This window comes from Chrysemys picta, chromosome 1 (assembly GCF_011386835.1).
Source record: "Chrysemys picta bellii isolate R12L10 chromosome 1, ASM1138683v2, whole genome shotgun sequence".
In the NCBI taxonomy this organism is placed as follows: Eukaryota; Metazoa; Chordata; order Testudines; family Emydidae; genus Chrysemys; species Chrysemys picta.
In genome coordinates, this window is record NC_088791.1 from 139,606,879 (window position 1) to 139,634,533 (window position 27,655).

At 43.1% G+C, this 27,655-nt stretch overlaps 2 long non-coding RNA genes across 2 annotated transcripts; one reads left to right on the forward strand and one right to left on the reverse strand.

Annotated features, from left to right (window-relative positions):
• Positions 1–13,182: 13,182 nt before the first annotated feature.
• Positions 13,183–15,394, reverse strand: LOC135976440 (uncharacterized). Its single transcript, XR_010593547.1, has 3 exons — positions 15,246–15,394; positions 14,540–14,643; positions 13,183–13,694 (listed from the first exon to the last, which is right to left on the reverse strand). It is a non-coding gene; the product is annotated as an uncharacterized LOC135976440 (long non-coding RNA).
• A 4,728-nt stretch (positions 15,395–20,122) lies between these two features.
• Positions 20,123–26,082, forward strand: LOC135976435 (uncharacterized). Its single transcript, XR_010593546.1, has 2 exons — positions 20,123–22,541; positions 23,391–26,082. It is a non-coding gene; the product is annotated as an uncharacterized LOC135976435 (long non-coding RNA).
• Positions 26,083–27,655: the final 1,573 nt, after the last annotated feature.

Genomic DNA, 27,655 nt, shown 5'->3' on the forward strand with positions numbered 1-27,655 from the left:
TCTGATTGCAGGGAAGTCTGGGAGTCCCAGCAACTCCCCATTCAGGCACCAGCTCCTCCTGACACTCACACTTCACATTCCTGGGTCTGGTGAGTCCCCACTGCACAACCCAAGGGGAAGGGAGCATCATTATCCCAATCCAGTGAGATGTGGAGCATGCCCTCTGCTTTCAGCACAGTGCCATGTAGTCCACCAGGAGAGCCCACTGGCCCACAAGGGAAATGCAGCCACTACTAAAGTCTTCCTCCTCCCCAATTCCTTCAGGATGAAGTTCTCTTTTCTTAAAAATATCTGACGGTAAGTGAGGTAACCAAGAGCTTTGACCCTTGACCCTTCTCTCCTTGGGATTCCTAAATGGAGAGGCCACTCTCTTACTGCCCTCACACACCTAATTTCATACACGTTTTGCCAAAGTTAAAGTATAAATGCTCATAGTAATCTATTAGTCTTCTCCCCTCAAACTCCATTGGACAATTTAAGCCTCAGACATTCATTCATCTCTTGATTAAGTTTCCCTTTTCCCAACACAATATAATAGCTGTGGGACTGTCCAGAGCCTGACTTGGTTACCACAATGGGGTACAACACAAAGAGAGCATCCAGTCTTGTGCTGCTGCAGACTCATTAGCATTCTCCTCTCAGAACTGCTTCCTGGCACTACACAATGGGAACTGTTTCACCCAGGTCACAGCAAAAGAGTTTTCCAGCAAGTGAGAAGAAGAAATAAAAGGGGGGAAATGACATCATGATGGTACCTCACTCTCCCTACAACAACAACACCTGGAAACACACCTGGCTATGGTCCCTGACCCAAGGATTTAGATAAACAAGGCTTTAAAAGGGGGCAGAAAGGGGTGGGCAGTTTGGAAGGAATTCAGAGACAAGACATGCACTTTATTAAATTAACATTTAAAATTAGATGGGATAATGTACTAGACAGAATTCTATGATAAAAATATGAAAATATAAGCTCCAGTCTGAGTTTAATGCAGAATTGTTGTATTGACCATGTGCGTGGTGGGGAGAGGGTCTCTGTTTCATCAGCCAAAGAAGGAAAGCAGTCAGCAAGCCCAAGTCCCTTTTCATCCCCTACTTTATTGTTTATAACTACGGGAACAAACAAAAATGAGAATAATATCTCAACTGAAAACACCACTCATAATCCCCAGAGGCTTCCCTGCCTCAACCAGCCAGGAGGAAAGAGAATCGCCTTTCCACTGTGAGCTTCCTGTTCTTCCCTGGCATATGAGAGTCAGGGATCCCTTACCCATTCCAGTCTGCTGCATAATCCTTGTCACAGATTCCCAAAGGATTAAATAAATGGTATTAATATGGGCCTGACATTTTGACTTCTATGATTCTCTGCAGCATCAGGCCACATTCTGACCTCATTTGGCCTGTGTAAATCTAGAGTAACTCCAGTGATTCCCATGGAATTATGCCGGATGTAACAGGGCGTCTCAGAGCATAATGTGGCCCCAGGACTCTGTTTGTACTGGAACTCAATGTGCATTGTACTAAAGGATATCACTCAAGGAGAGAATGGGTGCAGGAGGTGAACATCTCAAGTGGCAGTTCTTGTAGGCATTGGTGCCTAAAGTTCTGTTCCTAAATCCATAATTAGGCAAGGGTGAGATTTTCAAAAGTGTCTAAATGATTTAGGAGCACAGATCCTATTAAAGTCAGTGGAGTTACACTGGTATAAAACAGGTGGAGAATCACACCCAGAGCTGCTAGAAACCTAAGGGGAAAGCAGAGAGGGGCACCCCTTGTAATGTTGCATGTTTGATATATGCTGTCCGCATTTCCCCCAGCACAGCCATCCCTGTCAGCAAGGGGAGGGGGCCACAATCCAGTTCCCGCTTACCCAGAAATTGTGTGACTGGGGGCTCTTTTTCTACTGGTACAGCTAACTACTTCCCTTCACTCTTGAGTTCTCCAGCATTAGGCACCAGACTGTATCCAGCTTCTCTCCACCCCAAAAGCAAATGAAATTGTAGTTCTGTGTCAGGGAGCAGAAGTTATCGTAGCTCTAGAGCTCTGGAAACAGCTCTGTGATTGTGTTATCGCAAACCATTCTTTGTCAATGGATGTTGTTGATTTCCCTGTGTTCAAGGAGATGTGGTCTTTAAGTCAGGCCTTGCTGTGGGAGGAGTAAAGAAGGTGATATCTGAATTCTTCTCTTCCTTCTGAAACCTACTCATAACTGAATAAAGTACCATTCTCTCTCTGCTTTGCCTGAATGTGACAGTCAACATCATAAAGTCATGACATAATTGTCCACATTTATTTACCATCTCAGAGTCTTAAAATTATTCCTGTCCAACAGCGCCTTTCCTGAGCTGCAGAGGATTTCCACTGATCATCCAAGATGTTGAGGAATCAGTTTTTGAGAAGATGACATTTAAAAATGCTCTTTAAAAAAATGAAAAAAATGGTCTCCATCTAAAAAAGTTTAATACTTAGTGGCTTGTTTCCACTGAAGTCAGCTGGCGTACAGTTATTGACTTCAGTGGGAGAAGAAACAAGCTTTAAATCAAGGAAATAGCCCAGGATAAGTGTAATGAGTTTACAAATGTGTTATGGATCACATTCCATTTGTTTTAAAGTATGCAAAGTGAAATTTTACATTTCAAGATTCTCGTTAGCAAAATGCATGAGTCTAGGGTAATCAAGCAGGTATGTTATCTTCACTGGATATTTCCATGACTTTTAATGCTTAGCTTTTTTAACTGTAATATCCTGATTATATAGTATGTGCAAAGGGTTATCTAAGTCACTTGAACAACTTTAAGAATAACAACACTTTGGGGTCAGATATCGGATATTCACAGATGTATCACAGATGTTGGTTGATCCCAGTACACTGACAGGCTACTAGAGACCATTGTACTGAGGGACTAAACCTTTTAATACAAAAGTCCTGCCATGCCCCATATACTACAATGATAGTTTTATAGCTCTATAGATTGTAATTAGAGCTATCCACCTTGTCAGTGCAATGAATGAAATTCACTATTTCTCTGCTATAGCCCACTAGAAATAATTAGGAGGTGGTGACCTACACAGAACTGAAATGCTATAATGCTTCTGAGCAGCAGAGGAGTTGCAGGACTATGAACTCCCAGGGCAAAGGTACTGTGTGCTACAAGCTGCTGACTCCATATTTACTGGTGTTTCACTGTCTAACACCTTCCTTGAACTGTATGAGAACATTAAAAGCAAAACTCCACATAAAGAATCAGGACTTAAATACCCCAAATCAAGGCATAAAATGGCTAAGATGCCACAAACATTATTCCTTTTACATTCTTTATATTGAGACATAAAATTAATTCCTTTGAAATAAATTCAGAGCAGTGCTATGTATCCATGTAAAAAAGGGAATTGGGCCAGATTGTTCCCAGCCGCTGTTTGAATGTTTGAGGGGAAAGGACAATTGGCCACCTCAAAGTGGATGGAGGGGGAAATACAACTATGGCCTTATCTAGCCACCTCCTCCCAGACCCACCGCTAGACATAAGCAAACTAAGCAATTGTTTTGGGCCCCTGGCAGCGCCATGGGGCCCCCATTCACTTTTTATTATAAAAACTTTCCTGTTTTAGAATTAAGGGGCACAAAATATTCCTGCTTAGGGCCCACAATGGACTAGCACCATCACTGCCTCCCTCACTAGGTGTAAGCAGAGTCAGGATGAGCTCTACCCTGACATCTGGTGGTGAATTATGGCGAGTATGGAAAAGAACTCCAGGGGCTGATCTTGTTTGCACAGGCACACCCACCCGCCTGGCATGAAACAACAGCAACTAAAGTGGTTACTTTGGCTGGTGTGGGATCCCCAGTTTTCTCTGTTATTGGGGCAGGAAGAATAAAGTTTTGTTACCCTGATTCTGTGAATCAAGGCCAGTGGAACTGTTGTATGACAGAAGGACTGAGTGAGTCCTTCACCATTACCTAAGTAGCACTTGCTTGACAAGGGGCATGGGTTACAAACCCCGGTGAATTAAGAGAGGTTGGGGGCAGATATTTGTACCTAGTGGTGTGGGCTCCTTTTCAGAGCCTGAAACACCAATTGCACCTCCTCCTCTCTCCACTGTTGAATGTCAGAGCTAACTTTGATTCCATTAGGAGTCTAGTTACAGGCTGCTGAGCTGAGTTCACTTTGGGCCAATAGTGCACTAGCACTGGGGCTCCCCTACTACTAGTTGAAATCACTAAGAACTGAAATCACAAAAGAGCTAAAGTTATTAAGAGCTGAGATCACTGAGGCTGTGTTAACTAGTGGGGGGAGCCTGAAGCTATATTGCTAAGCGGCTGGCGGAGCAGCTAGCAGAGTGGAGCCTCGCGGGGACGAGCGGAGCGGAGCTGAGCGGCTCACAGGTCGGTGAGCAGAGCGGCTGGAGGAGCAGCTAGCAGAGTGGAGCCTCGCGGGGACGAGCGGAGTGGAGCTGAGCGGCTCATAGGTCGGTGAGCGGAGCGGAGCGGCTGGAGGAGCAGCTAGCAGAGCAGCGCAGTGCAGCGCAGAGTGGAGCCTTGTGGGAACGGCCCAAGGGACGGCTGAAGTGGAGCGGAGCCGAGCTGCTCACAGGTCGGTGAGCGGAGCGGAGCGGAGCAGCTGCCAGAGCAGTTCGTGGGACGGCAGGAGTGGCTCACGGGACTGCGGGTGGAGTGGAGCGGCTCGTGGTGAAGGCTGCGGTGGAACCCCACGGAGAAGCAGCCGGTTGGCCTCAGATCACGTAAGGTGCCCCTTAACACCCTGCGTGCCCCCCTTCCTTGAACTCTGGGGCTGCACTGACCAGGGACAGAGACTTTGTGGGGGTTGTTGGACTTTTGGGACTTTGGTGATTCTTGGGTTGCTGGACCCAAGAGACTTTGGGGTTGTTGGACTTTTGGGACTTTGGTGATTCTTGGGTCGCTGGTTTCAAGAACCAACGGGAAAGGACACGGCCCAATCTGCTGGGGTGGGTCTTCGCTCATGGTTTGGTCTATGAACTTTAGTTGTGGTGTTTTCCCAATTTAATGCTATGTCATTTACCTCATGTTATTAAACATTTTCTGCTACACCGAGGCTCTGTGCTTGAGAGAGGGGAAGTATTGCCTCTTCGAGGCGCCCAGGGGTGTGTGTAAGATTTTCCCAGGTCACTGGGTGGGGGCTCGAGCTGGTTCTGTGTCACGCTGTTGGGAAGGGACCCCTATGTACTGAACCCGGCCCTTGCTGCTATCAACTGGCCTGGCAGAAGGGTTACATGGGGCCCCCATTCACTTTTTGTTATAAAAACTTTCCTGTTTTAGAATTAAGGGGCACAAAATATTCCTGCTTAGGGCCCACAATGGACTAGCACCATCACTGCCTCCCCCACTAGGTAACACAGAGGAGCAGCTCCACCATCCTATAAGATGGTGCAGTGAGTGCTCTCCCCTTGCACACCTCCGAGGTCGGGGAAGGACTGTTCCCCAGGAGACAATCCCCACCCTGACCTCCTGCTGGGGGGCTCGACACTGTCCCAGCACAAGGCAGTTCCTAAAAGGCACAGCTGAGTCCTTACTGTTGTTTTAAGGTGCCTTTAAGGTGGAACTCCCCCAAAAGGGAAGGGGGAGCCCTTTTTATTCTTCCTAGAACTCTTTGTTCTGCACCTTCTTTTCCTTACCCACATTTTTATGAGTGTAAACAATGCTTGCAGTGACTGAATAAAATGCTACCCCTCTTTCATAAACTGCTGCATAGAAGCAGTTTGGTCCATTGCACGGGGCTTCAAACAGACAGACAGGAGCATTGGGTTTTATTCACTCTCTTGGTAAGCCTGGGCAAAGCACTTCGCTTCTCTCTGTTTCAATTTCCCCATCTGTAAAATGGGGGATAATACTTTCCCACCTTTTGAACATGCTACAGTTGAAAAGCTCCATGTAAGTGCTAAGGTGGAAAGAATATAACTTAATGGTGTTTTGCTAGGACCCCAGAACACAGTTCTTTTGCCATCAGGTCCCACGTAAAATGGTCTGCCTCATTACTAAGGCTTTGTTAAGGCTAGATCCTGCTATCCAGGATCCTGACCTGTATAACTTTGAACATGGCAAGAGTTTTCGTTCCATAGTTCAAGAGCACGGGTGACCTGTTCTGACACAGCTGAATATGTGTGAGGGTAGGGGGAGGTAAATGAATACTTGTGTTCAGTTGAGCTGCATTTCACTAACACAGAGAACACAAATGTCTTATGCCTAGTTTGGGGTTTAAAAGCCTTTCCCCCCATAATTCTATACTTCTCCCTTTTCTCTCTCTCAGATTCTTCTGCTCCAGCTGCTGCATGGAGGCTCATAGCAGGGATTTGGGGGATCTTCTGTTTGGCTTTGCTCAGAACAGTGGGTATCTTGGCTGCCAACAGTGAGTCTGAGCAAAGTAGATATTGAGAGAAAGGCTGTGTGCTGGTGTACTCCTGGTGTAACTGCTGGAGAGTAAATCTCATGGGGTGTAAGTCAGTGAAGAACTGCAAATGATTAGCTCTTCTGAAAATCAGGCCACTTATATGGGTCACTATCCCACAGTTCCGCTGTCCACTTTCTGCAGCTAGGTGTTCAGGGAAGGCAGACCAGATAGCAGTGCATCATGGGTCCAGCTCAATGTTCCATGATGCATTACTTTCCATCCCAGCATTCCCTGTGCTTCCATCTCCAGTTTGAGGCATTTTTCAACATCCCTGCTTTCTTCTCGCCCTGCCATCTCTGCCTGCAGGAATGGATCCCACACTGCTCTCCACTGCTCTGCTCATTGTCAGTAGCACATCGTGAATGGTAGTGGAGTTAATCTTGAACTTGTGAAGGTGATGGGAGTCACAATTGCATGACACGCTGTCCAACATGGATTACGTGGATAGCAGCAACATGAGATTGCTTTTGGCATTCACGGAACAGATGAACATGGTGGAATGTTACTTCTGGACTGGAGAAACCACTGAGTGGTGGGATTGCATCGTTATGCAGTTTGGAATGATGCACAGTGGCTGCAGAACTTTAGGATGTGGAAAGCCACCTTCCTGGAACTGTGTGCTGAGCTCGCCCCAGCCCTGCGGCACAAGGATACCCAAATGAGAGCTGCCCTCTCGGTGGAGAAGCACATGGCAATCGCAATGTGGAAGCTGGCAACTCCAGACTGCTACCGGTCAGTCACAAATAAAGTTTGGAGTCGGGAAGTTGACCGATGGGGCTGCGTTAACACAAGTTTGCAGGGACATTAATTGCATCTTGCTGCACAAGACCATGATTCTAGGCAACATACGTGAAATTATGGATGGCTTTGCAGCAATGGGTTTCCCTAACTGTGGAGGGGTGATAGATGGCACACACATTCCAGGGCTCATGAAACCGTACTCGGGAAACCTGGATTGCAGTAAGGAGTGTTTCAACAGTAGGCTGAGTGGGTGCAGGATGACCATTGAATGTGCATTTGGCAGATTAAGGGCACTTTAGTGATGCCTTTATGGCAGGTTAGATCTGAATGAGGAAAATATTCCCATGGTATTAGCCACGTGTGGCATAATATTTGTGAAGGGAAAGGCACAAAGTTTACTTAGGGGTGGAGTGCTGAGGCAGAATGCCTGGCTGCTGATTTTGAGCAGCTAGATACCAGGGCTATCAAAGGGGCACAGTGGGTGGCTTGGGGGAAGAGGTGGAGTGGGACGTGGATTGGGGGTGGAGCAGGGGCAGGGTCTTTGGGGAAGAGGTGGAGTGGGGGCAGAGCGAGAGGTCAAGCATCCCACAGGTAGACGGGAAGTCTGTGCCTATGTGCTATGATAACGTGCATTGAATTAACCCCTTCTGGGGTAACAGAGTTCAACAAATGGTCCTCTGGGCCTGTTTAAATTCCAGCCCCTTTCTCAAGCTGTTAGTAAATAATCCTGTCCACTTTTCGGGATTTAGGCTACTTTATCACTGGCCAGTGGGGAACCCAAGCCCACCCCGTATTCCAGGTTCCAACCCAGGGACCCTGTTAGCAGCAGCCACATATTGCTTTCCTTAACAGTTGCTGCTGAAATCCCTGGGCTGCTTCCCAATCAGTTCCATATTCTTGTCTCATTTACCTTAGGATTACAAGTCCTTGAGTTCTCGCCATCTCTGTCTTCCAGCCCTTCCTCATTCTTCTGGTCCCAAGGAGAAACTGACCTGCTTGGGCCCTGCAGTTCCTTTTATCTGAGCCTGCTGGGCTCTGATTAGCTGCTTCTATGTAGCATCTCTAGGCAGGTCTGGAGGACCCACCTTCGCTGCTCCTTTCCTGGGGCAGGGTGCAGTAGGATCATGGGGTATATCACCAGGATGCCACAAAGGTCCTGGTACACCACATCACAGGGAATGATTTGTATTTTCTTTCTTCTGGAGCAACATCAAAGAATTGTTTATTAAGTTCTACCTGATAACAATGCAAACTCTATGAAAATAAAAATCATAAAAATATCCTACTTGTAGCTCATGTTACCAATAGACTGTTTCTCCCTTAAGTAAATAATTTCTAGAGCCAGTAAAAAAAAAGTCAAATTTTGCAAGTTTTCTATGAAAAACCGGGACAATTTTTTTCAAGAAAATATACTTGTAAAATTAATGCATTTTGTTTATATATTTATTTATAGATGTAATTGAAAATTTTCTAATTTTCACATTTTTTAATCAAAACATGACAAATTTATTATGAAAATTTAGCAAAGTTTCTCCCATTTTGAAACAGTTTTATTCCTCACAATAGTTTGATAGAAATAATTCAGAAACACTGTCTGAGGCCCATTCTTGCAGAAGACTCCTCTCAAGCTAACACAAGAGTGATAAAATGAGTTCTGCACCATGCCCTTATAGTCAATAAACTCAGGCTCTAGCAGAATAAAAGGGGAAACAACTTAGAGCTGAGGACCCTTTACAGAAATTGGCGTGTCTAGAGTGCCCAAGAGATTATCTCTAGGTACGATTAGCATACTGAATGCAGCGGATCTGGGCTGTGATTGTTGCATAAGGGTGATGCATTGGTCTAGATTTTATTTGGTTATTATTCATGCGTATTGGTAACATCTGTTCTTTTGAATTGTTTCCATGACTTTTCTAGGATTCAGAACAATGTAGAATCATTTCAAAATTGTATTAACATGTTGTTTACACTCTCTTCCAGATCATTAGTACAGATACTAAGGAAATTGGTCACACTTAAAATCTTCCATTTAGAAATATGATCTCTAAAATCAGTAAAATATTTAAAAATAGAAAACAACTTTTCACATGGATCCACTTTAAGATGGTGGCTGAATCCCTGCAATACCTGACCAAATATAAATCTTTCATTCAATACTTTGATGTTTATGATTACCCCTTATTCATGGTGCCTCTGTTAATTTTCAGTCAGAAAGATTATGCTTACTTCTTAGCAAATTAGGAACAACATTTCCAGTAATATCTCTTGAGACTTTTTACCAAATCTTTTACTAATATTAAGATGTAACCCATCTTCTGCATTCCCTTGTTGGTGATGATCTTTATATGCTGGTGAAAAGAACACAGAGCTACAAATACAGAAATCATATGCTAGAGCATCAACACTAAATAATGCATTGCATATAGATATATGTTTTGATACGTGTACTAAATAGTATAAGACAAAAAATTTAATAATTATATATAAGATCTTTCGAAATAGATACTTTTGTCACTCCTTTGCTGAATTAGATGAGAGACGTAAACCTTCAATGTATAGCAATTATCGAAGTCCCAACAAGTGATGATATCTGCATTGATGTCTTGAGATCGATCATCTGGAGTGGTGGAACAGAATGTGAAAAGATGTACTGAACCTAGTTCTGCATAAATATCTGAGCAGAAGGGAGATGGAGAAAAAAATTCTTTGACTACTGTGTTAAAGAGGATCAGTCTGAGTTGAGAGACAAAGATTCACTCTGTCATATTCTGGCTGAAATCACACAGGATGTTCTGAAGTTAAAAGGCCCCTGCACAAAGCCCTTTGAGGAAATGATCTTTCATCTTGATGGGTTAGGTGACAATAATGAGGCCTAACATATTCACTACAAAGTCTGATGTTAAGGACACTGAAATGCTTGAATCACTATTTTAAATATCTGTGTCTAAGAAGCAAAACAGACAAAAATGGAAAAATGGAAAAATTCTAGCTGAAAATATTCAGTTTTTGGGAATTGGGTTTTCTGATGAAAAATCAAAACTTCTCAAGGAGAGCAGGAACTGTCAACAGCAATATTTATTTGAGTGATTACTGAACCTCCTGTCTGAAAAAAAAACTTCGAATGGAAAGTTTTCAACCACCCTTAATTGTCAATTTAGGATTCAGAATCAATAGCCCACTGAGATGAACGGGGCAGTTAGCATCTCTTAGAGCTATTGCTGAAGGTCATCGTCTAGCTCAGGAATATAACATTAAACCGGATATATGCAGTTCATAGTTTCAAGGTTATCTGCACAACTCAGAGGGATAGAATCATTCTTTTAAGTAAAAGCTTTCAATCTGGAGCAAAATTCAGCAGCAAAGGGTAGGGAAGGTGTGGAGTCCAGACCATATGAAACAGCCACAGAACCATGGACTACACAGATTCTTGTATATACATATTAAAATATAATAAACTATACTAAAAATATTATGGTTTCAATGTCAAGCACTCAAGCATTAACAAAGGCCTCAATTAAGGTTGCCTGTGGAAACCTGGCCCCATAGCGCATATGCATAATGACACAGGTTTACCAAACATCACATAGAAAATCTGTGGTATGGCCAGGACTAGCACTCACCTCTCCTGAGTCCCAATCCAGAGTTCTTTACTCACAAGAGAAAATATTCTCTCTTCTTACAACCCGCTGTTTCAAATTATGTTCCTCCTGCACACTGAGTGAAGCTAGAGACATTGTAGCGTAAATTGTGATTATGTTTTTAAACACTGTTGGTAACATTTTCCAAAGCATCTAAGTGACTTAGGCCAAGATCTCAAAGGTATTTAGGTGCCTAACTCCATTTGACGATCTGTGCCAGACTATTTGAAGGTGTTTGCTTAAGTACCCCCAAAACATTTTGATAAAAAAATTAGCACTATAGTATCTCAATGAAGCATACACGAAATTAATTAAGACCTGGATAACTGACATTTCTCAAAAAGTAGTCATCAGGAGGGAATCATCCCTGAGCAGGGGTGGTTCTAATGGGGTTCCATAGGGTTTGGTTCTACTTGGTTTGACTTTCTACTGTATATGCACACAGAGCCTCTTCTGCTTCCTTTATTAATTTAACACCCTCCTGGCTGCTCTAAATAATCTCCAACCAAAATTAGCCCTGCTACTTCTGAGATGCAACCATCTCACTCAGACAATCCCCTCTCCCACTGGAATGTGACCCAGTGTTCCACAAAACTAAAATTCAGCTTTACACCAGTTGAGCAGCCAAGAGTTCACCTCCAGTATTTTCTGCCTGCTGCTTTCTCTCATTCATTGGACTGATAGGATCTCTGAGATCACTTGGACCTTCCTCTTCTTTAGTTCCCTTCCAAAATCCATGAAATCTTCTATAATCTGTGTAGTTCCACATGATGTCACATTGTTGGTTCCATTGTGCATCATCATTTTTAAAATTTTTGTCACTTTCCTCTGATCTCTCTTCAATTTGTCCACATCTTCTTAAAGTGTGGCACCCAAAACTCACATCTTGTTGATTTCAGACTAATTCTCCACTTTGTGAAGTTGAATCTTGTCCTCTAAGGTGCTTGCAACCCCTTGGTGTGATCCACAAATTAATAAGCACACTTTCCACTCCATCATCCAAGTCATTAATGAAAATGCTGCTGCTGTGTCCTGCTGGGTGCTCAAGATATATAAGACCAGGAAGCATGCTCAGTGGCATCCCAGGAGTAGGCTGAGGGTAGATAAAGGTTTTATTGATTGCTCCCTCAAAATAAAAGTTTAAGGCAAATTGGTACTCAGTCAAGTTGTTCACATGAAGAGAAAGTTATATTAAGACAAACTTTCCCACACATAATCATGGTGGGATCCTTCTCTTTCAGATTGAGGCACTGAGAACCTTTGTCAGTATTAGAACTGGGATCTGCCACTAGCTTTCACTATCCAGGAGGGGTGTAGATAATGGGCCTGAGACCAGCATGAATTTCCTGAATCTTATAAAAAAAAACCTTTGGCACTGAGCCATTAGTTATCAAATGGGTAGGGTAGAAACGGTTTAAATACAAATGGTTCAGCATCTCCACTACATCCATGCTGCTGCTATCTGTTTGCAAGTTTGTTCTGCATCTCCAGGACCACTGCTCTAAATTCTGTAAGTTGCAATGCCCTGTGGGTACATATCCCATGTTTCCGAGTGCAAAAGTGAGAAGCAGACGATTCTGGGAGATTCTGAAAGGCTGTTCTTGTGCAGTGGAAATTATTGGGAGGACTCCTTGACCCGCTTGTCCGCCATGATGCTAAAATCATTCAAATTGGGATTGTTTGGGACCACATGGCATTTAGTGCTGTTGAAAGCAAGCCTAGTCCCAACAGCATTAGGCATAAATGTAAACCATTGGCAGCACTTTGGTAAGCGGACATGAGGTTTGTAACAAGTGGGCTAGGGAGACCATAGTGTTCTTGGAACATTTCTCCAATGGGGACAAAGGCGGACTGACTTGGTCAGGAGATGTAAGGATACCTTGGCACCAGGCAGAGTTTACTGGGCTTGAGGTGGTGAATTTAAGGAATGTCCCTTTTCACCATGCCCAGTCCATGGAATATGGTACAGTAGTGGGATCCTCTCCCGAATTGTGTACTTTGTGTAACAGCATCTTTAATTATCCAATGATGTCAATGAGAACCTCTTCCATGGAGACTACAATAGCTCACAGCAGGGCTTCTGATTGTTCTCATCTTGTTCATGATGCACCTGTAACTTTCCTTATTGATTTGAGAAGCTGGGATGGATGGGGGAGGGCGGGGAGTACATGAATTTGCCTTTGTTGTGTTGTCCCGTGACATGGATATTGATTGCCCATGACATCCAGCTCAGTCCACCCCACCACACTATTAAAGAACACCTACAAATTATTTTTCCCCAAACTTTTAGTTTGATCAACGTTATCCTTGGTTTTGTATTGCTTCATAATGGCAATTACTTCTGTGATTCAATGCAAAGTAACAAAGTAAAAAAAAAAGCTGGCAACTAAATCAGATTTATTTATTTTTACCAATTTATTGAAAGAAAACTATTTGAACCAGATAGTTTATTTTAAAACAATAATTAGTTCACTATCAATGAACTAGAAAAATAAAAAGAAACCAGGTTCGGCTGGTTGGAGGGCTTTTTTCCAAAAGACGTGTGGTTTATCAGATTTAACTATCTGCTTTTTACTCTGTGTGAAAAGGTGCTGGGAATGGCCACTCAGACTCATGAACAATATGTGGTCTCAGCAAAATGTGTTACAATTTTACAAAATAAACGGAGCGTCTGAAGAGGAAAAGATGAGAGTGGGGATATTTATCACGGTGTTTGGGATGCCCCAGATTTTGTGGTTTCCTTGATCCATCTTATGCCCATATGTCAGGCTTTGGCAAAAGAACCAGCTGCTGACAAATATAGAGCTTTGCATCTTTGCATGGTTCAGAGGAGAGCTCTCCACCTGTGACACGTGCACAGTTCCCATCAATGTATCCTTTCTTTACTGCAAACCTATGACAGAATAAAATGACAGGTTTCAGAGTAGCAGCTGTGTTAGTCTGTATCCGCAAAAAGAACAGGAGTACTTGTGGCACCTTAGAGACTAACAAATTTATTAGAGCATAAGCTTTCGTGGGCTACTGCCCACTTCTTCGGATGCATCCGAAGAAGTGGGCAGTAGCCCGAAGAAGTGGGCAGTAGCCCACGAAAGCTTATGCTCTAATAAATTTGTTAGTCTCTAAGGTGCCACAAGTACTCCTGTTCTTTTGACAGAATAAAATGTTACTTCAAGTCATTCTAGTCATATCTCTAATACTACTTTATTTTTTCAAGGTAAACATATCAGTAACCAACATATGGCAAAAACAAATAATTTTAATAATAACAGAGAAATTGTGGAGAAGCAGAGGGGCCATTACTAAAAAAAATCATCAGTAAATTTGGTATTTATGAATGTCAGGGAATAACTGCTTTGGCTAGAGTCAGGAGTGGTGCATCTCATGTTGTGCACACTTCTCACTTATCTGCCAGTGCACCTCCGCCATGACACACAAGCTCCTCTCTACATTATTTTTTGAGTCACTACTCCCCTCAGTTCTGCCAGTGCACTTTATTCTTGACCTGCAGTACCCACCTCACTTCACCTTTTGGTGTTTCATTACCTATAGCTTTTAATCAATACATCTTAACCTTGACTTACACCATCCTCTGCTGATTGGGTCCCCATAGAATTTTAAAATACATTTCAGTGATTACATAATACACTTCTTGTTATTGAAGCTTGGTTTTCTCTCACTCATGGCACTATCAATGCACTTCATTGAAATGAGAAGTTTCTAGCTGTGTCTGGAACTCACTGGTCGGTGGAGAAAGCTGTGCCATTCACCCACATCCAGGGCCTGTTGGTCTTGTCACGTGATAATCCTATCCAGTGAGAAGTTGCAAGGGGGCTTATGAAATCCTGTACAAAGACAAAGACAGTTAATTCTTCTCCCTGCTCATTTCATGGGTGCATGTGCATCAGGTGTTTGTTGGTTTCACAAGTGTATGGATATCAGGTACAGTGATGTGGCTAACGGTGATGTGGTTAATATGCTGAGGCAGCCTCATGGTTGATCAACTCCATAGGCCAGACTGATCACATTCTTCATTTCCTCCAAGCATGTTTGCTGTAGAAATTGTGACAGCTTTCTCTGTTGGTTAATCTCTATTCCCTCTTTTGTCTAGAGGGCAATACCTCCCCTAGATCACTTCTGAGACAGAGAAAAATGCCCGGAGTGATGTACAGGTTTTTCTTATACTACAGTAATAGATGTAGCTTGATATGAAAAGTACTGGTGACATTGGGGTTTTGACTTGCATCAGGTGCTTTTTAATTTAATTTAGGGTTCAATTATGGCTCTAATGCTGGGGAGAGACGAGGCGGTGTAAGGTAATTAGCCCCCAAGAAAAAGAAAGACACCAAATGAAGCCAAATCTCATTTTCCACAATCCTCTTTTCACTGACAAATCTTCAACTGGCTGTTTTGAATATGCAGCTTTCCAAAGACAAAGATACTCTACCAGCTCTTCTATGTTTTCTATCAGGAGGAGACTGGAGACAGGAGAAGAGCAGGCCTTTCGACTCTCCAGCCAAGGTTTGTATTCAGTAGAAAAGCGGTAACATTTCTTGCCATGGAGAAACCAATTTGCTGGGCAAAGAAACGTCCATCCTTAAAAAGAAATACAGTTTACATTTCTTCTGTTGCTGTTACCCTTGTCCTCCCTCCTCCATTTCCTCCATTTATTGTGTCTTGTCAGTATTAAATTTGTCATCTCTCTCTTATGGTGTGTTTGTACACCGCCTAATACAAATGAGGCCATATCTGATTGGGGTCTCTAGATGTTACTTTATTAGAAGTATTAAGGTCAACTTATGATAATCGATTTTCTGTTGTAGTTTTATTTTGCATCTAGTGCATCACAAACTGACTTGAGATTCAGAAGCAAAGACACGGTTGCTGGTATTTTGATGCTGGCATGAGGACTCTTGTTCTATAGCAAATAGAGTAATTATTATTATGCCTACACCACTTTCCCTTTATATTCAAATCATGTTTGTTTGCTTTTCCCCTAGGGGAATTTTGTGTATTTTATGGATTCTATACATTAAGTGTGGGTGCTATTGTAATAAATTGGCTGTTTCTTTGTTGGCAATTATTGAGGAAGATTCTTGCACAATGGATACAATTCATTGATGATGTGCAAGTGAGGCTCCTTCATACAGAGTTAGACTCCATTTATCACTCACTTACTGATAGGCAAGTGTCATGGAATCTAAGATTGTTAAACCTACAGGTGGAGAAGCACCAGAGATGCGATGGAAAACATTAAAATGGAAGGTTGACTAGGTTAGCTTCTTAACAGATGACTACCGTGGCACAAGAGGGAAAATAAAACCCATTTGGTCTGCAGGGATGAAACTGGCTTGCCACCTCAGGTCCCCCATCCACCATGGCCAAGAACCAGTATGCAGTACTGGCAACAGGAGGTGAGGAACAGAGTCCAATGGCTAAGGCAGAGGATCCACCTGCCCCCAAGACTGAGAAACTCATGGCCACTACACCCAAAAGGAGGAGGCATTGGGTGGTGCTGACTGGGGAGCCTCTTCTGATGGGAACAGAGGCATCCATCTGCCGATCTGACATGATGTCAAGGGAGATGTTCTGCCTTCCTGGAGTTCGCATCCAAGATGCTATGGAAAGGCAGTCACGGTGCATCCATCTTTCTGACCACTTCATAGAATCATGGAATCATAGAATATCAGGGTTGGAAGAGACCTCAGGAGGTCATCTAGACCAACCCCCTGCTCAAAGCAGGACCACACCAACTAATTCATCCCAACCAGGGCTTTGTCAAGCTATGCCTTAAAAACCTCTAAGGATGGAGGTTCCACCACCTCCTGAGGTAACCCATTCCAGTGCTTCACCACCCTCCTAGTGAAATAATGTTTCCTAATATCCAAACTAGACCTCCTCCACTGCAACTTGAGACCATTGTTTCTTGTTCTGTCATCTGCCACCACTGAGAACAGCCGAGCTTCATCCTCTTTGGAACCACACTTCAGGTAGTTGAAGGCTGCTATCAAATCCCCCATCACTTTTCTTTTCTGCAGACTAAATAAGCCCAGTTCCCTCAGCCTCTGCTCGTAAATCATGTGCCCCAGCCCCCTAATCAGCCCTCTGCTGGACTCGCTCCAATTTGTCCACATACTTTCTGTAGGGGAGGGGCCCAAAACAGGACGCAATACTGCAGATGTGGACTCTCCAGTGCTGAAGAGAGGGGAAAAATCACTTCCCTCGATCTGCTGGCATTGCTCCCACTAATACAGTGAACATGCCCTTAGCCTTCTTAGCAAAAAGGCCACACTGTTGACTCATATTCAGCTTCTCATCCACTGTAATCCCCAGGTCCTTTTCTGCAGAACTGCTGCTTAGCCATTCGGTCCCCAGCCTGTAGCAGTGCATGGGATTCTAAATCTTCCATCCTATGTTGTCCTTGTTGAACCTCGTCAGATTTCTTTTGGCCTAATCCTCCAATTTGTCTAGGTCGCTATGGACCCTATCCCTACCCTCCAGTGTATCTACCTCTCCCTTCAGCGTAGTGTGATCTGTGAACTTGCTAAGGGTGCAATCCATCCCATCATCCAGATCATTTAATGAAGATGTTGAACAAAACTGGCACCAGAGCTGACCCCTGGGGCACTCCGCTTGATACCGGCTGCCATACTATTCATCCACACGGGCACTAATGACCCTGAGCAGATCAGCAGTGACTACAGGGCTCTGGGAGCAAGGATAAAGCAATCAGGGGCATAGGTGGTGTTTTCTTCCATCCTCCTGATTGAGGGCAAAGGGCTAGGCAGGGACTTGCACTTCCTGGAGATGAATCCATGGCTGTGACAGTCAATGAAAGGACTTCAACTTCATTGGCCATGGGATGTTGTTCCACAATGAACGTTTGCTGGAAAGAGATGGGGTCTGCCTGACCAAGAAGTGGAAGAGAATCTTTGCACACCAATTTACCCACTTAGTGGGGAAGGCTTTAAATTAGATTCTATGAGGGCAGGTGACAAAAGCCCACAGGTAGGTATAAAAAAGATGACATTAACAGAGGGCTTAATGTTGGGAGAGGGGAATGGAAAACTACAATAGAGTCATAGAAGCAACAAAAGGGATAACTGTGGGGGAATCCGATCAACAGTTTAGATATCTATACACAGATGTAAGGAGTATGGGGAATAAACAGTGAGTACTGGAAGTATTATTGAGTAAGTGAAATTATGAAAATGTGGGATAAAGCTCAGGACTGGAATACTGGTATAGAAGTGTACAGCTTGTTCATAAAAGACAGGCAGGTGAAAAATAGGAGAAGGTGTTGCACTGTGTATCAAGAATGTATATACTTGTTCTCAGGTCCAGAAGGAGGTGAGAGACACAGCAGGCCAAAGTCTCTCTTTGAAGATAAAAGGAGAAAAAGCAGGAGTGATGTCATTTAGAGCAGCAAAGAGTCCTGTGGCACCTTATAGACTAACAGACGTATACGAGCATGTGAATACCCACTTCTTTGGATGCATGTAGTGGAAATTTCCAGGAGCAGGTATAAATATGCAAGCAAGAGTGAGTAAGGCTAGAGATAACGAGGTTAGTTCAATCAGGGAGGATGAGGCCCTCTTCTAGCAGTTGAGGTGTGAACACCAAGGGAGGAGAAACTGCTTTTGTAGTTGGCTAGCCATTCACAGTCTTTGTTTAATCCTGAGCTGATGGTGTCAAATTTGCAGATGAACTGAAGCTCAGCAGTTTCTCTTTGAAGTCTGGTCCTGAAGTTTTTTTGCTGCAGGATAGCTACCTTTAAATTTGCTATTGTGTGTCCAAGGAGGTTGAAGTGTTCTCCTACAGGTTTTTGTATATTGCCATTTCTAATATCTGATTTGTGTCCATTTATCCTTTTACGTAGGGACTGTCCAGTTTGGCCGATGTACATAGGACAGGGGCATTGCTGGCATATGATGGCATATATTTGTGGAAGCAGAGAAAGAACTGACAGGAAGGGAACTGCAATGCATGACAGTTTGTTAGCAAGAGTCAGGCTAACTGTAACCCTAATAACGCAAGATTTGTAGAAGCGAGGAATTTGTGAGGCGAGTGGGAAAGAACTGTGAGAGAAGTTGTTGCGACCTTGTGCAGATAATGTGTTGATAATATGGAATGTAGACTAAGAGTCTACATTAGTGAACAAAACAAGATATCAGAATGACCTATGTATAAACAAAATGCAGCTGTTGCTCATTATTGTCTGTAACAAAAGGTATAAATTCTTGCTGTAATTGTTTACCTGTTGAGAGACCTGTTTAGCTCTCTCCCTCTATGCAATTGATAGAGAGAAAATAAAGTATCTGACTTGCTGTACCCAAACAAAAAGTGAGCACTCTGTTATTCTCCGACAATTTGGGGGCTCGTCCGGGATGGCAATGCCCGCAGAGGCACCGGCAGCTGCTACGGATCGTTCCCCTTCGAACCCCGTGGCGCCACAATAGAGGTAGGAGACCTTTTGAAATCTCTATTGGGGTGTCGGAGGAGGACTGTCCATGGGGCCGTCTGTCCCTGTTGGGCTCATGCCATCCGAACTTATTGACTGTGCAGCAAGGTCAGATGCAGAGCGGTTCTGGGGAATTGTTTTGCCACCCCCAATAAGGTAGTTGTATGCGGTTCTGGGGACCTGTTAGTTTGGCCGCCCCCATATGCATATGAGAGATGTATAGGTATGCACCCGGTGCTGAGGGGTTTTTACCGCCTCAAGAGGGGTTGTTACCACCTCATAGTGTAGCTGCATTGTGGTACATGGAAATAGAGGCCTTGGTGTGTGTGTGTGTGTGTGTGTACACCAGTGTGAATTGAGAGTTAACGGAAGACGCCCAGAGTACTTTGCGAAATCTTTTGGCTCGTGACCAGAACTACTCTAACGCAAGCCCGGTAACTAGAGGATCTTTTAGGAGATCCGACCCACGGTGGGCTAACTCGGCCTGGCATCATCCGGCAAGGAAGCTACTTGGGTCTAGGAGTGTGTGAACCCATCTTCCCTCCCCTTTTCCTCTCCGTGTGAGCCACTGACTGTCTGATCATCTCACTGGATGCAACAAGAGTAAGCGGCGCCGTCTCTCAGAAACTAGCCAACGCTCTTTGCTGAAGGGAGGTGTAGGAGGGTCGTGGCCATTCTAGTTAGCATCTCCTGTGTAAGTACCCTGTAGGGAGAAATCCTTAGTTTATGTGCCGCTAGCGCAGACAGGGCATCCTCCCTGTGTGTGTGATTGGAAAATGGGTGGGGGACAGTCTAAGCATTCCCTCTCACCCCCTAAGGGTACCCCATCTTATTTCATGTACGTGCATTATGGTCCTAAAACCTGCAAGTATTTAGAGAATTGGAATCATTACACGCGTGCAAATCCAGCTAAACAATGCCCACTAGAAGATACCTTCAATCTAGATAAGATCATACATCTCAGAGGAGCTTTTAATCACCAAAAAAGCCTCTGACACACAATGGGAGCAATTTGTCTATTGAGGAAAGAAACGGGTTAATTTGAAATTCAGCTTGGTCCAGAGATAAAGAGAAAGTTAATCTGCGTTCAAGGTCAAGAATCAATGCAGACCAGGCTAAGTACAAAGAAAAACTGCTTTCGGCCCCAGCTGGCTGTGAAAAAAATATAGACATAGTCAAACCAAAGGCAATACAAGTTACAGTGCTGAGATTACATTTGCAAAGCTTAACTGTCCAGTGAGATCCAACAGTCTGCCTTTGCGACCCTGGAGCCGGCGTGGTTTGGAGACGCTGAAGAAGCCACAGGCAGCCGGCCTGGACTGGAATGACTGAAAAGACGCCCCAGGAGACGTTAGGGTGTAAAAGAACTGCCCTCCCAAGAGAGGAAGCAAGTTGGAGATTGCACAGAACCTTCTCTGAATGTTATACACAGACGTGGCAAGTCTGGACGTACGTGTGTGAGTATGAAAGTGTGCCTACTCTCAGCCGCAGTAAGTCTGAGAACCGGAGAGGGATTTAGCATTCCTCTTTCCACCCTGGTTGACTGGGAAGGGTGTCAGGTGAATCTACCCCAGTCGTAGCAGGACTGGGCAATAGAGAAGTTGGAGAAAAGGGAAGAGTTGTGTACTTGATAACTAGAATTGAGCAATTAAGAGCATAGATCATGAACCAGGCAGCAACTCAAACCTATGCCCAGGGCAAGTTGCAAGCCTTGAGACAGGACTTCCAGGCAGAAAAGGAAGCACTGGTTAAGCAAGTACCGGTCCTTCAGGGACTTGTCAGAATTTAACCATTTGTGTTTGCATATGCTGTAATAGCAGTGTGTTTGCCACAAAAGAAAATTGAATAGCTAAATGCCAATGAGCCATACGTTTTGCCCAGGTGGCAAGCCTCATGAGGGAGGACTCGGGTAGCCTTGTGAGTAAGAATGTTTAAGGGAAGAGACCAGGAAGGGTGGGGGCTAGTTGAGAAGCCCACCCTCCTAGCTAAATTGGTAGTGGAACAAGCCGGTGCCCATGGAAGGGACGGTTCAGTGAGAAAATCAGGATCAGGCCCAAGTGGGGAGGCAACAGATAGAGTATTTGGAAAACAGGTTGGAAACTTTGAGGGCATAGTGGAAGGAAAGGAGTAAGTAATTATAAGCATGGGGATTTCAAATCCCCAGGACAATAATTGGACTGGTAAAATCTGAGTTGATTGGGTGTCGTTTTGGGACACAAGCAAGTGATTTAAGAAAAGAGAGTGAGAAGTTAACTCTGTAGTTGCTAGAGAGAATCAAGCAGTGAAATTTGGTAGGAATGTCTGCAAGTAATCCAGGCAAGAGGTTATTTAAGTGGAATTATTCAACTATGAATAAGTTAGTCGAATTTGCTGAAGAACACTCCTGCTGTGTACAATCTGTGTTTTATAAGTTTGAGATGAATTGGTATTGTTTTAAAGTTGCAAAACTGAGAATACTTTTGCCAGACACAGGAAACTAGTGTTGTTTAAGGTATTTAGCATTTAATCCTTAAGGTGACTTAATGCTTTACAAGATTTAAAATGTTTTAACTAAAGACCAAAGGTTGTGGCTGCAGCAGGGTAGTCAAAGCCAGGAGAATAAAGGATTTGAATTTGGTTTTGGGTAACAAAATAGCAGATAAAAGATCTGGTAAAGAGAGAGAAGGACAGTGCCCCTGGTTCTGTGTGATCGAACTGTCACTTTACTAGGGGTGCATGGAGATTTTGTAAGCACAAAAGAAACAGTTACACCTTGTGTAGAAATTGATGTGGCTAGTGTTGTGGAAATTGAATTGTGGAGAGGATGTGCATTTTCCTCAGAACATGTGCAGTGTATATTGTAATAGAGCTAAAAGAAATGCAAACCTAGCAATATAGGTTGTGTTGTCTTTTTCAGATCACTGTGTGTTTGAAAACAGAAGTTAGAAGTAAAGGCAATCAAAAGTCTGGGAAAGTTAATTGTGTCCCTTTTTAAGTAAGAATCTTTAAGCTGTGGATAGCTTTGGATCTGGAAGCAAGCCAGAAAGCATCTGTATTAATGCAATTTTCTAACTAATAAGGTAGAAGCCACTGAAACCTGGGCTGCCTATGAAACAAATACACGGAAATGTGGGGTAATTCCTCTGTTTTGCCTGAAATCAATAAGAGTATTTGTATATAAAGGAAATATTTTAAGCAATGACTGACTGCCCAGAAGGGGTAGACCTCTGTTCTTTTGTCTTTCAGATCATCAGAGAAAATGGATGCCAGCTGAACAGCATTCAATGTACCATGCATTTACTGGTACAATAGGAATTATTTTTGTGTTCTATGTTCTGTCTTGTGGTGTTTGTCTTGTGGCCAGAATTGTTGTGTTTAATATTTTCATAAGACAGTCTAGTTCAAAATTAAATAGAAGGGTTAAATCAAAAAGCAGATACTTGTTTTATTCAACTTGGAATACAAAGTGTTTGGATAAATCAGGAAAATGTGATATACTAAGGTCTAATACATTTGCTTAAGTAAGAAAAAGAAATTTCATTGGCCAGATCTTTTAATTGAAAAATTGTTGATAAAATTTGCATACTAACAGTCTTTGGAAGCAAGGACATGGAAGGTTAACCCACTCCCCATATTGCCCATGGGATCCTTCTGGCTACCTCAGATTTCTAGCCAGAGGGCTGGGGAGGGAGGAAAGCTATTGGACACCAGAGGTTGTACCGAGTGGACTCCTCAAAAGTGGGTGTGCTTGTCCTGGTTTGTTACTCCAAAGCTCTGTATAGAAGTTATTTTACTGGAAGGGTGTATATGGCATACATTGAATAATAAGACTAATGTACTGTATAATGGCAATGTGTATGTGTTCATTGCTGGGAAAAGGTGTATGAGTGAAGAGTGGAAGTTTCCTTTGTAGCTTAAAAGAACCCAAGAAAGGGAGAAGGAAAAAGAACAGAATGAGTTAACTGGAAGAAAAAAAAATAGCTAGCAAGCTCAGTCTAAAGATAAGATGCTGGCCCCATCCAAGGACACTGCCCACAGCTAAGACTTGGCTGACAGCCCAAAAAAGGGGGTCCTGAATGTGACCAAGCAACTATGAGATCTGCAAAACACTGCCAGGCATTAATGAAATGTGTTAGGTTTCTTTTCTCACAGATAAAAGAAGTGCTACCCAAAGACCCTAGTAGCCCTGCCATTCATTGAAACAAGGAGACTGAGTCTACATAAAGTCCATCAGTGAAGGACTGCTTTGGCTCCACACTGGAAAGGCTCTTTCCAAGTCCTATTAACCACCAACACCGCTGTGAAGTGCCAAGGACTGCCTACCTGGACCCATGCTTCTCACTGTAAAAACACCCCTCCACCTCGGGAGGACTCTCCGACTGATAAGCCTATTTCTCCTTCTAGCTCTGCTGTGCCTTCTGAACAGAAGGAAAAAGAAAAAAAAGACAAGGTGAAGAGCTAGTAACCTCTCCCTTGTCCACTGACAGACCTACTGTGCCTTTGAATTTTTTTTAGAAGACGCAAAACCATTACAGGGTGATGTGCTAGTAACCGCTCCCCTGTATGATGCTAAACCACACTGTTTCAGGAAAAGAGAAGAAGGAACACTTGCTTCATTGGAACCACAAAGTCCAGGGATTCCTGACTATAAGAGACATTAAGAACTGACCCTGGTGAAGAAACAAAGAATTATACACTGGCAAGAAGAAACTTGTGGAACCCATGCTTGGGAATGTGGTATTGATTGGATTTTGGGGTTTATTCTACAGGCTGCGCCCTGTGTTTTGGATAAGTCCTTCAGCGTATTGCCCTCCCTAATTGGATTTTAAATGATAAGTACCAAAGGCATCTTGTTGCCATTGCCCCACCATCTCCTCCATTACACTATTTCCCCTGTAACACATCCAAATACAGACAATGCCATATATTTGATAAAACCAATGGCCAAGGCCTTCACACTTTAGCGATTTATTTAAATATTGTTTGAAAAAATATTTTTAAGGTTCAGGATATCCCATATAAGCGAACAATTGAATGGAAAAGAATGGATGAGTGGAGATAAAAGTATATGATATCACTACCAATGAACCCCAAGAATTTGGAAATTTTACCTGCATAGAAATTATTCCGGTGACTAATAATGTAACCTGTACCTTATTGCAATACACCCCTTCTAATTAATATCAATGCCTCCCGGAAGTACATAAAGGTGTTCAACCCACAGATGTGGTATAGTACTACATAAAAGAGAGATGTATTAGGATATCAATGAACTGTGATTAACTACACTAGGGACTGTTAAATTTTCATTACCCTTATCCAGTTTCCAGATCACCTCTACATACCCAAATTGCTTACAGGGGGCTGCCATTAGATTAGCACAACAGAGGGCTTTCTTCTAGAAAGAAGAGAGACTTGACCGGATCCCTTTGGGATGGGGCCAATAGTGCAGCAGCAGTTTGGAATATTTTTAAGAACCAAAAACATAATGAGAAATTGGAGCACAGCTAACCCAGGTACAGGCTATGTTATCTCCGCCCTTAGTTCTATGACCCAGAAGTTGCTGACAGAGATGGTATTGAATATCACTGAGGCTGAGAAGGCATTGCAGTGGGATCTAGCATGTTCAGAAATTCAGGATTTCCTGAATGACCAGCTAATGGCCATTCGGAATGATCTAGAGCATCAGGCTTGGCCCACTGCCCTTACAGACACATCAGGAGTACCATCTGATCTGTGGCCATGGAGACATACTTGGAGACTTTCTGGGTGGAAGTGCGGACGTTCTCAATGCTCCTTCCAAGCATATGGACCGGTTGGGAGGGGGTGGGCTCCCACATATCAAATCCTGCCGGGTCCATGGAGAGGATGCATGTGGGATTGGGTAATTCACCGAGACATCTGGGAAATTAGACTACCTGGTATGCCCAATCGATTTTTAGTCAGTGCTCCTGGGATTGCACCTGACATTTGGATGGGGTTAGGGAGTCAATGGACATTTTGGCTGTTAGAACCCCCACAGCTTCAGTGTATCCGTAAACTGAAGCCAGGAGAAGTTGTTACTCTTCATGACTACGTTTGCTGGGAGGGTAGGGGACAAGGAACTACCCTGACAGGACACTTACTTTTTCAAGCTAATGATAGTTGTGTGTATGTTAAAGCCACCACATTGCAAGACATACATTTTAATCTCATTACCACTTCAGGCAATCATATTATTTACTGGCCTGCAGATAGAATTTTGCAAGTAGCCCTTAGGTTCCAGATACCCTTTAATTGGACTAGTTTAGTACCTGATCGATTTCAAAATTTGCTTTCACTGTTACCAAAGATTCAGAAAATCTCTGAAATACAAGGGCAAATTCACATGCTTCAATATATATATCAAGTTGAAAAGTATCCTTTTCATACAGCTTATAGAGTGTCTATTTTATGTATGATGTATTGTGTTTTATGACTAAGACTGTACAACAACCACATCATATTATTGCTATGGGAATATTATTGTTTGTGTTGGTGTTAGTTAGTGTAGGAGTATGTTATTGTTGTTGTAAAGGACGTAATAATAGTAATACCTTTCATGTCCATGCTCATGCATTGTCATTACAACCAATCAAAACCCCTAAGGTTGAAGCATCTGAAGTAAAATCTGAATTCCAAGACTTAATGCAAATAGAGATTTGAAAATGTTTGTTGTACTAATAGTACAAAAGGGGGGGTTGTGGAAGCAGAGAAAGAACTGACAGGAAGGAGATTGCAATGCATGACAGTTTGTTAGCTCTCTCCCTCTATGCAATTGATAGAGAGAAAATAAAGTATCTGACTTGCTGTACCCAAACAAAAAGTGAGAACTCTGTTATTCTCCGACATATTACATTGGTGGGCGTGCAGGTGAATGAACCGGTGATGGTGTGGCTGATCTGGTTAGGTCCTGTGATGGTGTCGCTGGTGTAGATGTGTGGGCAGAGTTGGCATCGAGGTTTGTTGCATGGATTGGTTCCTGAGTTAGTCTAGAAGGTGCCACAGGACTCTTTGCTGCTTTTACAGATCTAAACTAACATGGCCACCCCTTTGATACTTGACATCATTGTAGAAGTCAACCGGAGGAGTGGATGAAGCATTTCTAGAACAAATACCTGAAATATCCATGACACAAGACCTGATATTAATGGGAGATTCTAACTACCCAGACATCTGTTGGGAAAGTAATATGGCAAAACACAGAATGTCCAATAAATTCTTGGAATGTATTTTATTTCAGAAAGTGGAGGAAGTAACCAAGGAGATAGAATCAAATCTAAAATGTCTGACTAATGGGGAGGAATTGGTTACAAATCTGAAACTGGAAAGTAACTTTGGTGATAGATTTCAGGATTCTAAGTGCTGGTCTACACTGGTGTGTGTGTGGGGGGGATCGATCTAAGATACGCAACTTCAGCTACAAAAATACCATAGCTGAAGTCGACGTATCTTAGATTGATTTACCTTGGGTCCTCACGGCGCGGGATCGACAGCCACGGCTCCACCGTCGACTCCGCTTTCACCTCTCGCTCTAGTGGAGTTCCAGAGTCGACGGGGAGCACATTCAGGGATCGATTTATCGTGTCGAAACGAGATGCAATAAATCGATCCCCAATAGATCGATTACTACCTGCCGATTCGGCGGGTAGTCTGGACGTACCCTTAGGAAAGGAAGGTGTGAACCAGCAGAATAAGGACAATAGACTTTAAAAAAGTAGACTTTAACAAATTCAGAGAACTGGTAGGTAAGACCAAGTGTAAGGAAGATCTAAGGGAAAAGGGAGTTCAGAAGTGGAGGCAGTTTCTGAAAGGCACAAAAGCAAACTCTCCTGATGCGAAGGAAAGGTGGGAAGAATAGGAAGAGGCCAATATGGCCTCATCAAGAGTCTTCAATGACCTGAAAATCAAAAAGGAATCCTTCAAAAATGAAACATGGACAAATTGTGAATGATGAGTACAAAAGAATAGCACAGGCATGAAGGAACAAAATCAGAAAGGGTACAACAAAAAATGAGTTACACCTAGCAAAGAACATTAAAAAAAAAAGTGTTCCCCTAAATGCATTAGGTGCAAGGCAAAGGTGAAGGAGAGTGTAAGCACATAACACATGGTATCAAGAAGATTGAGGTGTTTAATGCCTATCTTGCCTCTGTCTTCACTAAATAGGTAACTTGTACCAAATACTAAAAAAAAACAATTAATATTAACAAGGGGGAAGAAACACAAGCCAAAACAGGGAAACACCAAGATAAATAACAGTTAGATGTATACAAATGAGCAGGAAATTTAACCTAGAGTACTTAAGGAATTAACTAAAGCAATCTCAGAACCATTAGGAAATATCTTTGAGAACTCCGGGAAGAGTTCAGAGGACTGGAGTAAGGCTAACATAGGCT